Source organism: Gymnodraco acuticeps, unplaced genomic scaffold (genome assembly GCF_902827175.1).
Source record: "Gymnodraco acuticeps unplaced genomic scaffold, fGymAcu1.1, whole genome shotgun sequence".
Classification (NCBI taxonomy): domain Eukaryota; kingdom Metazoa; phylum Chordata; class Actinopteri; order Perciformes; family Bathydraconidae; genus Gymnodraco; species Gymnodraco acuticeps.
In genome coordinates this window covers 19,134-34,532 of record NW_022992079.1, presented here as the reverse complement: position 1 = coordinate 34,532, position 15,399 = coordinate 19,134, and the positions used below count along the sequence as shown (strand labels likewise).

At 42.7% G+C, this 15,399-nt stretch overlaps 1 protein-coding gene across 5 annotated transcripts in view; it reads right to left on the bottom strand.

Annotated features, from left to right (window-relative positions):
* LOC117537192 (plasma membrane calcium-transporting ATPase 1-like) overlaps positions 1-15,161 on the bottom strand; it is a 141,998-nt gene extending 126,837 nt beyond the window's left edge. For all 5 annotated transcript variants that reach the window (XM_034202346.1, XM_034202341.1, XM_034202344.1 and 2 more), the window contains exon 1: positions 14,636-15,161. The gene's annotated coding sequence lies outside the window, so the exon portion shown is untranslated. The remainder of the gene's footprint in view (positions 1-14,635) is intronic.
* Between the last annotated feature and the right edge of the window lie 238 nt (positions 15,162-15,399).

The window sequence follows — 15,399 nt, the reverse complement described above, 5'->3', positions numbered from 1 at the left end:
CACCTACACACAAACACACAGGCGTTATGTAAGTGTGTGTTAGGATGAGAGCATTCTCAGATTGACACAATCATCAATCCTGCTGACGCCTCCATGTCATCTGTGTGGATATTTCCGTAAAAAGCAGGTGCAGGGCAAAAAATCAGCAACAAGGGGTCTCAGTGCAAAAACTGTCATGAGGATATCTGTAATCACTTCTGTTGGCTGAGAATCCAGAGACATTAGCATTTTTTACAGTCGGCCTAATTATCGTTAACAACCTGTAGCTCCAACACTGCTTCTATTATCGTCTCCATGTAGGATTCTTTATCATTTTGTCTTTAAATCATGTGTTTGTAGGCAGTTCAACCCACGGTTAGGTTTTTTTCACCAGCCTGAAGCATCAGTACTGTTGCTATGGTTACCTGCACTTTAAGATACATTGTGCAGCGCTGGACACGTGTTGCACATCCCTCTGATGCATGTGAGATGACGTACAACAAAGTCTAAATGATCGGTTTATTATTACGAGGGGGGATTTATTTTATTATTAAAAACAAATTCTTATTTTCAGAGTTCAGTATGTTTAAAATGGTCAAATTAGAGACATTTCTGCTATGAATGTTTAGTTAAATATCTGCAACTACGTGCGCATAAACATTCATACATATTAATGCATTCTACACAATCTCTAACGAATGCCATATTTCTGCCTCAGAAGGCCCCCAAAACAGTTGGGATTTCTTTTTGGACCGACCAACAGACAGAGCTATGGAGCTTCTCGTTGCAGCCAAAAAAGGGTTTTTATTCTAAATGAGGCTTTCAAAATGTAGGATAACCATTTAAAAAAAGCTTAATGAATAAAACATTAGACAAGTTCATATTTCAGTAGGTCTCCATTGAATTGGGGTGAACCCTTTTCTGTCAAGAGGGTTATAAAAGAAAGATAAAGGCCAACAGCTCTTTTATAAGCACAAATACTGAGGAGAGCTTCCATATCTTAAATGTAGGGCTGGGCCATTAATAATTGATGTGGACTTACATAAGAGACTAAGTGTGCGCTGCAGGATGCGGTTCACAGGCAGGGATTCCTTCTGCAGAAGGGTTTCCACATTTAAAAAAAAACCTCTGTCCACATCAGCGTAACGTCCAGTGTGTTTGGTCAATCCACTCAGCTGTGAGCGATATCCACTCTGCTGCTATGGGAGCATGACTCTCTGTAGGTGGTGTTGACTCAGTGACGGAGGTTATCATTTACACACATCGTCCGCATTTTGATCAGAGTAGAGAGAAGCTTCTAGACTGGATTCATTTGCTCACAAGACATGGGAAGATATACAGATTATATCACGGATATTGATCAAAAACATTAATACGTTTTTTTGTTGAATTTCTATTTGATTAATCTCTTGATCATTAAAAAAAGGATTTTCATCCTCTTGTGATGCAATACAAAATAACATGTATGACTAAGGTTAAGTGATTCTAGTAGGGCTGTACCGAAATTATTCGGTACGGGCCCTACGGTTCAGTACACATGTGTACCGAACGAATATAACGTTAAACGTAAAAAATTGAGAACGTGAACAACTTTTTGGAAGTAATCTCAGGTGCTGCGTCGCAGCATTCAGAGTAATTTGCTCACATTGTGTTCAACGCATCAGAGCGACCAAGTCCTTTCATTGGACGAGAGGCATACTATGAGGACTGGTCACAGGTATGCGTTCAAATGTTGTCAGTAATTTGAGGAACTGTCGAAATGGCGAATGCAGAACAAGTTGAGCTCGAAAATCCTCCAGCATCATTGAAGTCTCCGGTTTGGGAACATTTTGGTTTCGCAGTTACGTACAAGGATGACGGACAAAGACAGGTGGACCGAACCAAAGCTGTTTGTCGGCATTGTTCAAATAAAATTGGTTACGCGGCTGGCAATACATCAAACTTGCACACTCATTTGAAAAGGCATCACTCGAACGTGAATATCACCGGTACCAAAAGAAAAAAGACTGAATTGCAAACCCGACTCCCACTAGCATTTAAGCCTCCACCACTCGCAGAGAGTTCAGACCGAGCCAAAGCTATTACAAACGCCAAATATCCTTATGTTGCCATGTTAGCAAAGCACTACCTGGCTGTATCTGCTACCTCTGTCCCTAGAGAGGGTGTTCTCCACAGCAGGAGACATTGTTAGTGCCAGCAGATCTGCCCTTTCGGCAAGCAATGTGGACAAGTTCATTTTTCTTTACAAAAAACATGAAAATACAATGACAAGCAAGTCATAATGTCAAACTGGCTGCTTAGGTGCTAGTACAGTACAGTTCAAATACAGATTATTTCAGTTCATCGAAATGCTGCACCTTAATGTTTATTTTATTATATTTTGTATTTATTATATATTCACAGTTTAATAATAATAAAAAAAAATTAAAAAAAATTAAATTTTGTGATAATTTGTTCTGCTGTACCGAAGACTTACCGAACCGAACCGTGACCTAAAAACCGAGGTACGTACCGAACCGAAATGTTTGTGAACCGTTACACCCCTAGATTCTAATATTTGTATTATTCAGTTTTGTCATGTACTGTACCTGAATACCAAGGAGAATTCATTGAATGTGAAAATCTGCCGAGCAACAGACATGATTCTCGTCATATCTTATAATATTTTATAAAGCTACAGGATTTAATCATTGACAGAGTTTACTACGCTCAACCAATGTAAAGTACATTTTTGTCATTTGAACTGTAAAAAAACATTTTAGATTACATATTCTGTATGTCTCAGATGTATCAAAGTAAAAAGATAACATATGTCACAATTAAATTATTAATATGACCTGAAACATGAGCCAGTGTGGTGCAATGCCTCTTTTTTCATTACTTTAGATTTTTTGCAACTTTTCAGACAGCAGTCATGTAGCAATATTTGTGTCTGAGTATGAACTGCATTATGAATATCATCATTAAAGTCACAAACCGACTCAAGACCCGACAGCAGCGAGGGAGGAACCGATTCGATTTGATCCGTAAGTGCCACGTGGTTCAGACTCATTCTGTGGTCTACATGTCTGAACATCTGAGATCCCACATCACAGCCTCAATGTCAGAGTAGCAGGTTGGTCTGACACATTTCAAATCCACCTCCACCAGAAACCACACGGGCAAAAAGAAAGCGGTGGTAAAGCCTCCGATCCAATAGTGCAAAGTAGTATGAACATTGCATTTTATAACTCCAGGACAGCAGATTTAGAGTCAAAGAGAAAGAGAATTTTATAAAGCCGCCATTTTGAAAACCAACATTGGACAATCACACAGGGAGAAATCCATCATCCACGATGATCCAGCTCACTAAAAAGAGCCGGAATTCCCATCACTAATACGTAAAGAGATAGTATCTATAAAGGGACGGCTCAATTCAAAATTCAAGTCACGTGACACAACGTGACGTCACACCTCCCGCTCACACCTCCAGCTCTCGGGGTGGACGCCCTCTCAGCCCTGGTCTGGCGGAAACACTGCTTGCCACCCACAATTCAGTGCAGCCACACATCACATCATCTGCTTTTTCCGAAGTGTAACAGTTCAGAGGAGCATCAGTTTGTAATTATAGATAGAGGATTTTACCACAGATTCATAGTGTCAAGTCCAACAAAAATTCTTGTTTGTAAACATTTGTTTCGCAGTATGTGCCTCAAGCTGCATGTAAATGCATTCTGCATGCACCCCGCGAGGTACAGAATTCCATTGACTAATAATAAATCAAAATGAATTTTACAATCTATTCTTTTCCTCCTGCAGGACGTTAGGAGGACGGACACACTGGGCCTTTCTTATTTCTCTAATTTCCCCTCCTCGACTCCTCGAATCCTTGGTCCTCCGGTAGTGACCCGGAAATGGTTTTCGGCGCGCCATGTTGAAGGACATCTAATTTCTCTAAATGCACATCGAGGACCGAGGATCGAGCGTCGAGGAGGCTCTCTGGAGGAGCTATAATCGAGGATACACTGATGGGTCCTCCACGGCTCCTCTGTGGATGCATTTCCAGCAACAGTGATGTTTAAAAGAGTCGTGACGCACGGCCGGACTTATCTCAGCCAATGACAGCTCTGCATGCATCCCCTGGATATTATTTTATTAACTGCTTTCATCGCAACGCAATGTTTACAGTGAGAACAGCTGTGAGGTCCATGCAGAAAGCAGAACAGTGTGTAAAATATATATCACTCAGTATAACAGGCCTACATTACTCTCTTTATTTGCTTTAGTTTAGTAGATATCTACAATCAAAGAGTCGATATTTTTTAAAAACTATTTAGTGCTTCACATCAGGGTTTCCGTTAGGCGGTAATTAACGGTTTTTAGCTGGTAAAATTGAATAAAAACCGGTAAATTCAAAACCTGCCGGTCAAAATGTCCGATGCTCCGATCGATCGGCCGCCGATCATTATCGGCCGATATTCACTCTTAATAGTTTGATCGGTGCTCTCTATAAAGGCCGGTCAGGAGAGCTGGATCTGATCGATATGGACATAAACGCGAGTGAAGTATAACCAGACCCGAGAGAGAGATCAGATCAGCTGCTGCATAATCACCTGAAGCCCCGCCCACTGTTTAGCGCGCTGCATGAGAAACTGACGGGCTGTCAGGAGAGAGGGAGAGAGGGAGGGAGGGAGGGAGGGAGGGAGGAAAAGAGAGGATCCGTTTCTCCCGTGTTGTTATTCAAAGTAAATGTAAACTTTTGAATAATGTACTTCATCTATTGCAAGTAGTTTCTTTGAATGTAATAATTATGTTGTTTGTGGAGTCATTTATTGAAAATGAATCTGAGTTTTTCGATCTGTTATGATTATAAACTGAAGCAATATAAAAATGAGCCCCATTAACTGAGTTTTAAACATCAGCATATCCGCTCATAGTCCGGTAATTACCTGCTAACGGAAACTCTGCAACACAATTCTTATTATTATTATTATTGAAACATGACCGGTAAGTTTCAAATTTGTCCGGTAAAATAGATTCTGTTCGGACATTTGACCGGCGAGAAAAAATCCTAGCGGAAACCCTGCTTCACATAATAAAATACAACGGCTGTATCCTGATATTATATGCTTTAGGAGCTGTAGGTCCGTGTGGTACAGTGTGTGTATGTGTGTTGTCACGATACCAACATTTTGGTTTCGATACCGATACCAAGTCAAGAATTGCGGTTCCGATTATTTTCTTAAAAAAAAGGGAAACAGTCTTAAATGTAATTATTGTGCTTTATTTCACACCAGAACCATAACAATATTGGTAAGTTAGCTAAAAATATAGCCATATTAGACAATTATCATTGCCATTAATTGCCTCGGCAAACTACGAAAACGTTCATTTGTCACAAAATAAATTACACTGGTTTGACACGGTCTTGAGCATGATGTAATTATGTTATCTATCACATTCGCTAACCTGTCTGGATGCCGGTCAGCGAGGTGCTTAGCCAAGTTTGATGTGTTGGCTCCCTTGGTTTGCAGGGATCTAAAACATTTCTTACAGACAGGCCTCGTGGTGTCCGTAGTCTTGCCCTCACTGTCAGAGATATAGCTAAAATACTTCCAAATTTCGCTTGTGGCGCCTTTTTTGTCAACAAGCCGAGGCGCAGCGGCAGTTGCACTCTCACTTGCAGCCATGCTTCTTGCTTTCTCACATGCTCTGGCAGCTAGCGCTGCACGAGAGAGGGGAGGGACTTAGCGCATGCTTGAGAGGGGCGGGACTGCAGGCACGGCTGCAGTGCAGGGAGTGGAAGCAGAGCGCTGAACACACACAGCTCTTATTAAAACGGCGCTTTCTCACCGGAGTACTTTTCCCCGTCATTCTTAAAGTACCGATACTAATGAAACGGAGGAATCGTAACGTTTTTAACGGGAGGGTATCGCGGTACCTTTCAAGTATCGGTACACCGTGTAACACTAGTGTTGGTTTGTTGTCCTATGCTTACTTTTAATACTTGTAAATACAACTTTTGATATATCCAGTCTCTGATAGTGTTACGCTAATATGCTGTGAGTGCTCTCGTACTTGTTTGATTCTGAAATTGTATATATTTATATAAATATATTAGGGATGCACGATATTGGTTTTTTGAAACCGATACCGATAACTTCCTGCTTCTCAAGACCGATACCGATAACCGATAATAATATAATATATATATATATTAAATGTACCTGTAGTTTTTGCACACCTGGTGGTAAAAAAAAGACTAGTAGTGAGCAAATGACATGAGCATTACTACTATGAACAAAACAAAGCCAAGAACAGTTTTGACTCTTCAAAGTGACCATATTTATTTTCCCAAATAAACTTCTTGCCTTTTTCAAAAGCCTCGTCGATAGGTAAAAGCCCCGGTGCCTTTGCATCCGGCTTTGGATTCGCTGCTAGTTTAGCAGCGCAGGCGTCTTCGTACGCTTTTAACACACCATCGTAGCGATGGCGATGTTTCAGGTGACTAATCAGGTTGGAAGTATTATAGCTCGTTGCCTTTTTCCCTCCTCGTGGAACTTCTGCATTTGTTAATACAAATAGCAAGCGAACTATCTAACTCTGAAACTTTGAAATAGTCCCATACTACCGACGACATGTTTGTTTACTGTCCTGGCTTCACGGCCGCACACCATTTACGTCACAGCCAGGCATGAGTTAGGGAGCGCTGGATTTGTGAGAAACTCCCCTCTTCCTAAACCACTAATACCACAGTACTGGCAAAACGGGAGGAGCCGAGTGAAAAACAAGCGCCCCTCATCCCAATCCACCCACACCGCAGTATTTTTTTCTTTTTTTTTACCCAAAATATATATTGTATATTATCGGGGCTATTAATACTGTTATCGGGTTTATCGGGATGACGTCATAATTCCTAATATCGGACCGATAATTATCGGGCCGATAATTATCGTGCACCACTAAAATATATATTTGTGTGTGTATGTCCGCATCTGTAGCCTGTTATTGTCTCATTATACCGCACTGTGAATGAATTAAAAGTAAATATATAAGTGGTCATGAACACATCTGTCCATCAGACAGTCAGGCTGCTGTGCCTCCTATCATCATTAACGGACGTCTCTTTAAAATGACCGCTCAGAGGAGAGGAGTTCTCATTTCTCTAACCGCCTGCTGCTTCCCCTCCTCTCTGATCCTCGGCTCCCCTCCTTGGCTCCTCCGCTCGCATCTCCTGTGGGCGGGACTAAGACACGAGGATAGGAGTCGAGGAGGGGAAATTAGTGAAATGAGAAAGGCCCACTGAGTCAGCCCCCGTCACTTCCTGTGGTCATCATCAGGAGCTCAGCAGCTGCAGCTCCAGAAACAAACAGAGCGCTCCTCCGTATACAGGTAAACCTCAGCATGGAGGTTGGACAGATAATATCCATCATGCATTATTTTCAGGCATTATTTATTAGGATAATGAAATGTTGGACCACCAGTGGCTCCATCCATCAATAATCTATAAGCATCCATCATGCTGTGCAGGGAGTCTGAGGCTGCATTCAATCACACACCGGGGCAGGTCACTAGTCATTATGGGGCTGATATTTGTACAGTGAAGTCTCACATAAAAGACAATGTTAACCCTTCTCTTGCGTTTCGGGTCAAAAGTGACCGAATGACTTTTATTTTAATCATATATATTGTGTTTTTCATCCAATTGCCTCAATATCTTATGTTATCCTCCACACTAGGCCTCTGAACATATACACTTGATGGTCACCACTTGCATTTAATTTTGAGTGATTTATTCAACAGTGAAACACCCTTGATGTTTTCGGTCAGATTTGACCGCCATAGAAAATGAATGGGTATGAGTGTTTTATGTTCATCCTGCAGATGGAAAACATCTCCACACACACACACACACACACACACACACACACACACACACACACACACACACCACACACACACACACACACACACACACACACAACACACACAACACCACACACACACACACACACCACACACACACACACCACACACACACACACCACACACACCACACACACACACACACACACACACACCACACACACACACACACACACACACACACACACACACACACACACACACACACACACACACACACACACACACACACACACACACACACACACACACACACACACACACACACACACACACACACACACACACACACACACACACACACACACACACACACACACACACACACACACACACACACACACACACACACACACACACACACACACACACACACACACACACACACACACACACACACACACACACACACACACACACACACACACACACACGTTCCCGTTAGCCGGTAATTATACGGACTACGACCGGTAAAATATGGTGAAGACCGGCAAATCTAAATCTCTCCGGTCAAAGTGTCCGTTCAAAATCATTTTCGTTTAGCGCAATATTACATCAGTTGCGCAACTTGCGCCATTTATGTGACAGACAAAAGAGTATGTGACAGACAATAATAGTCAATTCTAACGTCTAACACGTAATGTGGAGAAAGAGATGTCCTGTATGGGTTGATTGTGCGTTGATCTGTTGGTAATGCCTCGGGGTTCCGGTGGGCATGTAAACAAATGCATAATGCTGCGCTATACTTTGCGGCCTCACCCAGTTGCATAGCGACACTTATTGTTTAGGTGTCTTTTAATAAGCAGGTAGTCCTATCATTAGCTAGAACTAGCTGGATCTGATCGATATGGACATAAACGCGAGTGAAGTCTAATCTGACGGGAGAGAGAGAGATCAGCTGCTGCTGACGAGTCGACACGCAGCTCTGCATGATCACATGCAGCGGTGAGCGGAACAAAACACACACCGGGTTAGAATAGCACACGTAGCTATTTTAATGACCTCTCAAACTACTGTAACTAGTTATAGATATGTTTAGTTTTACTGTCTGGTCACTCATTACTGATCCGCGAGCTGCATGATACTGACGGGCTGTCAGGAGAGGGAGAGCGCTCCGTTTATTATTCCCGTGTTATTGTAAATTACTGTACACGTTTGAATAATGTAGTTAATCTGCTATAATTAGTTTGTTTAATATTGAATCATATCAATTTGTTTTAAAGCACAATAAATAACAAAGAAGACCTTTGACCGGCACTTTTCTCATTTTGTCCGGAAGATTTCAACTTTAACGGACATGTTGACCGGCGAAAAAATATTCTAACGGGAACTCTGACACACACACACACACGCACGCACAAGTTACGGGAACCACAATACCTTCTCACAGGTGCGAGCACTGTGCCCCTCGAGAAACACAAACCTCTCACTTTCTCGCGCTAAATGTGCTTCCCTTACTATCTCTCAAGCAGTTATATTTGTGCCTTGCTCACATTTGACTAATTGACACAATGAGCAGGCGACCGATTAGGCTATTTTCTGTACCAGGGGCTGGACACATTTTTGAACCAGATGAAGAGGAGATTCCTCTATCTCCCCTTCATCTGGTTCAAGATGTCTCAGAAATGGAAGACAACAGCGATCCAGACTATGAGCCTATAACAGATCAGGAAGAGGCACCTGAGGGAGAGGCCCCTGAGGGAGAGGAAGGAGAGGCCCCTGAGATAGAAGCCCCTGAGGGAGAGGAGCCTGAGGTGACATTCCACAATTTTGCATTGCCAACTATGTGCGTGAACACACGTGAGCACACACACACACACACACACACACACACACACACACACACACACACACACACACACACACACACACACACACACACACACACACACACACACACACACACACACACACACACACACACACACACACACCACACACACACACACACACACACACACACACACACACACACACACACACACACACACACACACACACACACACACACACACACACACCACACACACACACACACACACACACACACACACACACACACACACACACACACACACACACACACACACACACACACACACACACACACACACACACACCACACACACACACACACACACACACCACACACACGTTCTGTTATGGTGTATTTCTCTTTCAATAAATGTTCATTGAAGAAAACAGTATCAGTGTCTTATTTTATATTCATCACAGTGAATGCTGAACTTGATGGGCCCACCGGTGGGTCCGGACCATGACATGAAACACTGGCTTGCTTGTATCAAATCAATACATCCCATCATTGGAACGGGAAGAATCTCAGCTACAACACTAACTAAATCATTTCCATCTCCAGTAAACACAGCCTATGGCAAGCATTTTTATAATATACAGTAATGTAAAATAAGCACTATCTTTGAACTTACTGCCAAAAATAATATGAAATTCACCCCTGGTGTCATTGTGTATGTCATCCCTTGATTCTACTTGCTTTGACTGTTCAAATTAGATGTCAACCATCAAAATTGGATAAGGGGTTCCAGAGATATAACTGTGCAAAACACACCGGTCAATTTTGACCGAAAATAGCATGGGAAGGGGGGTATGACCTAACGCAAGAGAAGGGTTAAAGTAATTGAAGTCTCAAATAAAAGCAAAAACAAATAAACTCTGTGCTGAAGTAATTTTCTTTTTGCATTCACTAACTATTCCCGGTCTCTTCATGGTGTGATTTCTCAATTAAAGTGAAGCTACTACCAATTACATCAAGCATTTCCTGCTGATTTTCCACATTAAGAGCCAACCAATTAAAGCTGAAAGAATATAGTGGAAACCAATCCCATTATTAGGTGCACTAAGCTGAAATTTGGCTTCTTCAGGCCGCAGGTTAGGAAACATAAATGGTTGTCGCTAATGTTCACGTGTGTTTCTTTTGGAATATTGAGGGCAACACGTGTCCAATAGAAAGTCAAACCAATTCCTACGATGATGTGCGGCCGATGGCAGGCATTTACACACAGTCTACATTCTGTTGGTCCTACTACGTTTAGCAAACCAAAATGTTCCGAGAGCATAAAACAATCAGAAAATAAACAAGTACATCAGTGAAAAAGTGAAAGATCTTGAATATGGCTTTCTTATCGGACAATGACAATACGGGCAACAATACTAAAAGCCTTGAGTAGATATTCAGTTTGCTGCCCTGCTAGAAGATTAGAACAACATGTAACTGCAACCAGTGTTTCCGCCAGACCAGGGCTGTGAGGGCGTCCACCCCGAGAGCGGGGGGGGGGGGGTGCTTGAATTTTTACTTGAGCCGTCCCTTATAGATACTGTCTTTTTACATTAGTGAGCCGGATCATTTGGCTCGGCTCTCTTAAAGCGCCGGCCGTTTCGGCTCCCAAACGGCTCTTCATGTTTCCACAGTTTACCACGGAGCCTCAGTTTCGCCGCTGCGAGGCTCTGGTGCTCGCAGCTCACGCGCGTGCTCCACTAAAACCCCCCCCGCTCATCGCGTCCAAATCGCGCATGTTCCGTGTTGTCCTGTAGCAGGCACCTTTGATGTCGGGGGAAACGATCTTCAATACTCAGAAAAGAATCCCACCAGACTCCTTTGCCCCTCCAACAGAGGGATGTCCTTGTCCTTTTTCCTTTTCGTCATTTCAAGCGATAAAAACTCTCGATCTTCTCTCGAATTATTAATATTTTTGGACGCCCTCGGCTCGCGTTCAGGGCGTCCCGAGCTGAATAAGGGCGTCAAATGACGGCAAGACGCCCCCCTGGCGGAAACGCTGACTGCAACCCACACTCAGACAGGAACAAAAGAGAATACTTTGCAACAGGATATTTGATCAACCATTAGCTCGCTTGAGACATAAATCTGCACTTTGCATTGTTGAGATTTGGGAGACGTTCACCTCCTTATGTGTATTTACAAAGACTAATGATTACAACCAATAATTACTTTCACTACTAATTAGTCCTGTTGATATTTTCTGAGTCTGAGCAATATACCAAAACCAAAATAAGTTAATCGTGATATAAATCAGAGAAAAGCTAAAATGTTCAAAAGATTTGACAAATTGGAAATTGTGTTTTTTTTTTTTTTTAAATTACTATTGGTCAGTTAATCAATTAATTAACTAATCATTTCACCTCTAGTTATAGCAGATGTAGAAACCCTTGCCTGAAGCATAGACCACCTCTGCTAACGTCATGAAATAACAATTACTCTTTTATTCAAAATTACAACATTAACCCTAAGGGAAAAAGAACAGAGGTGCCATTTCTCACAACAAAGTCATTATATGGAGTGTAGCTAATTGTTAAGGCCGTCATCTGTTAACATCACAAGACAATATGCGTCAGGATCTGTGTGGTGGACCACCTCAGCTGAAGCATTTTATGGGGAAAACCCTGAATACTAGTCATCAGATTGCACATTTTAATATAACCTCCTGTGAAATTCCCTCAGAATCTTGCACGTTGTTAATCATCACATCATTACATAATAAATGTCTGGGGTCTGACATCTAGCAAATAAAGTGAGAGTTTCTGATCCAATGCACCTGTCAAAAATACTTTGTACTGTATAGACTCTTGTCACATTTATATTGTTTTGTAAATGAGTCAGGGAAGTTAAATCCCTGGTTTCTCCAGTCTGCATGTCAAAGTGTCCTTGGGCAAGATACTGAAACCTGAATTGCTCCCGAAGGCACCGCCATTGGTATGTGTGAGAGTGCACAAGCATTAGATCAGATGAAGAGCAGTTTGGCACCTTGTATAGCAGCCCTGCCATCAGTGTATTAATGTGTGTTTAAGTGGAAAATGTTGGCATGTAGAGTAAAACTGCTTTAAGTGGTTTGAAGACTAGAAAGGCGCTGTCAAAGTACATTTATCGTACTGATACAATGCATTACTAATGATCTGCTTTAAAAAAACATAGCACATGTCAGACCTCTGGACTCAGTGGGTGAAATATGATGCATTCATCAGTGAAAATGGGGACATTTGATCAACTAGTCCTGTTTGTCTTTTGGGATGCAGTAAACCTCATCTTGCCACTACTCTCATGAAAAATCCCCCTAAAATGTAACCGATATCCATAAAAAGATACCAAAGTTTCCCTTGCAATTCATTTTATGTTGCAAACAGCTCCATTGTTTGGTAAATTAGCATCAGAGGAAAACAGAAGGAGCTATGCCCTCGTTTGGAGGTCACAAGCTGAGGAGTCACCATGAGCCAAGATGCGGGATCCCCCCTCCTTCCTAACGCAATAAGGCAGGACACACCCAGATAGAGAGGGGAGGAGGAGGAGGAGATGGATATGGATGAAATGAGGAGTGAAAAGGAGCAGAGCTGCTACTGGTGCTCATCCGCCCATCTTTGCATTATGACGAAAGGACGGATCTTAGCGAGCTCAACGCCCGTTAATTAAAATAAAACGAGCTCGGTAACGATTATTTTTCTCCACCGTCGTTCACAGCCTCCCCGTCATTATGACAGCCTGGAAAGCAGAATTGCTATTTACAATGTAAATGTGGGCAAACCACTCCAACAAGCTCACCCTGAAGGCGCCGCATTCATGACGACAGTGCGAGGATAGTTCTACCATAAACACATACCTTTAATATCAAAACAGGACCGCAGCAACCAGTGTTCGCTGCAAAAAGCCGCTTTTTTCAATGAAGTTACAAGAGACAATGTAATGTACTAATGGCAAAGGGTTATTTTGGTTACCAAGGGGAAATATCGGTCGGAAAACAAAACACTGTAGGCAGGAACTATGAGCAAACTGTTTCCAGACACTCGCAGGCGGTCTGATTCCTGCCTCGCAACCACTGCAACAGTCGATACGTGCCGCTGTCGCCGGGGAGACCCCGCCACAACAGCGCCATTCGGAAACTCACCATTTAAATAAACCTCCTCGTTAAATGGTGGACGTGAAGATTTTATAGATCTTAAACCCCCCGTAAGAATCAGTAGAAACAGCCGTTCAATTCGGCATACCTCCAGTACACTTATAAACATGATATGTTACTGAAATTATAACTTTACTAACTGACACTCACGGTCTCCTGGCTGGAAAACAAACAGAGGTGGGCGACAGGGACTAGCAAGGAGCACTGTGTAACATGTCTAAAAGTTGATATTTTGTCGAAATTAAGTGATATTCGATCTATTACAGATGAATTATTGTCTTAAAGATCATTTAACAGGTGTTTTGATAAGTCTTCAAGCGATGCAAGTTGGTGTTTACAAGTCCACATTTTTTTGAATGGAGACTTGACAGCATTGGCCAGTGCAGACTACAGAGGCACGTCTCGGGGCTGTAACCTAGCTAACTGTCGGGACGTTTGACGAGGAGAAACAGGTTAGAAAACGTGCCCCGGCGGGTTTGTGAGAAATTGTTTGGGGAAATACGATACAATATCAGGTATATTATCCCTGGAGCCTGATAGTTGTGCTTTCACACCTGTGGAAAACCCCAAATGTGCCTCTTGTTGCTAATAAGTGGTGGTCAAGGTAAAGAAACAGCGGTTGAGCACGTTACCCGGATGCTAAGCAGTGCGGACAACTGGGGACACGACAGTAGAAAACACGTTAGAAAATCACTTTAATGGATACTGGGAGACAAACCACGGCGTGTTTCTTGCCACCAGCCACAAGTGAATTGAAGGAAACAGGACTTTAGCCAATAAAGTTTTTTTAAATAGAGAATTTACGTTACCTCCACTCGGGGAATCCTGTCCTAATCACGTCCTGGCTGTGGTAGTGTGTGAGGCAGAGCAGCGTCTTCAGTTCAGAGGTTTGTCCATTTCCCAGCAGGGCTCCAACTTGACAACTGCAGTGGTGCAAATTGATTGACAGACCCGGGTAAGGGGGGGTGTAAAAAAAAATCTTCAACGTCCCTTTTGTTCCGACGTTTAAACCAGTTTTATTTGCAGTAATTGCGTTAGAGGACGCATCAAGCCCTGATCCTGCAGCGACAGCCCCCCCCCCCCCGAGGAAGGGAAAACAATCCAGATGCAGTCAGAAATCAATCCGCTGAAAGGAAGAAATGAACTCTTTCTCATGTGGAATAAAAGCAGAGGAGGGGGCAAATGCTGTGGTAACAAAGAGCAGTGTGTGAGGATGTTTTGCAGAGTAGTGGGTGGGACTGGAGGGGTCCGTCTACAAACAAGGGACCGGAGAAAATACCCAAAGTCCGGGTGAGCGTCTTTTCCTGGTGGAGGGGGAACTGAGAGAGAGGGAAGTGAGCTGGTGCTGGAGACCGCAAAAGAGGGAGGGACCAGCCCGGGATTACCCTGGTTTTTTTAAGGTGGATCTATGAATTAATTAGGTAATCAGGCACAAACAGAGCTATTTGCCAAGAGAACTTCGGGGTGAAGAACATCTAGTAAAGCTGTCTACTTAAAGAGGAAGAAGAACATAATGTATATTATTAATACATCTGGTTCTCCTATGGATCAATGTATGGAGGCTCATTTCCGC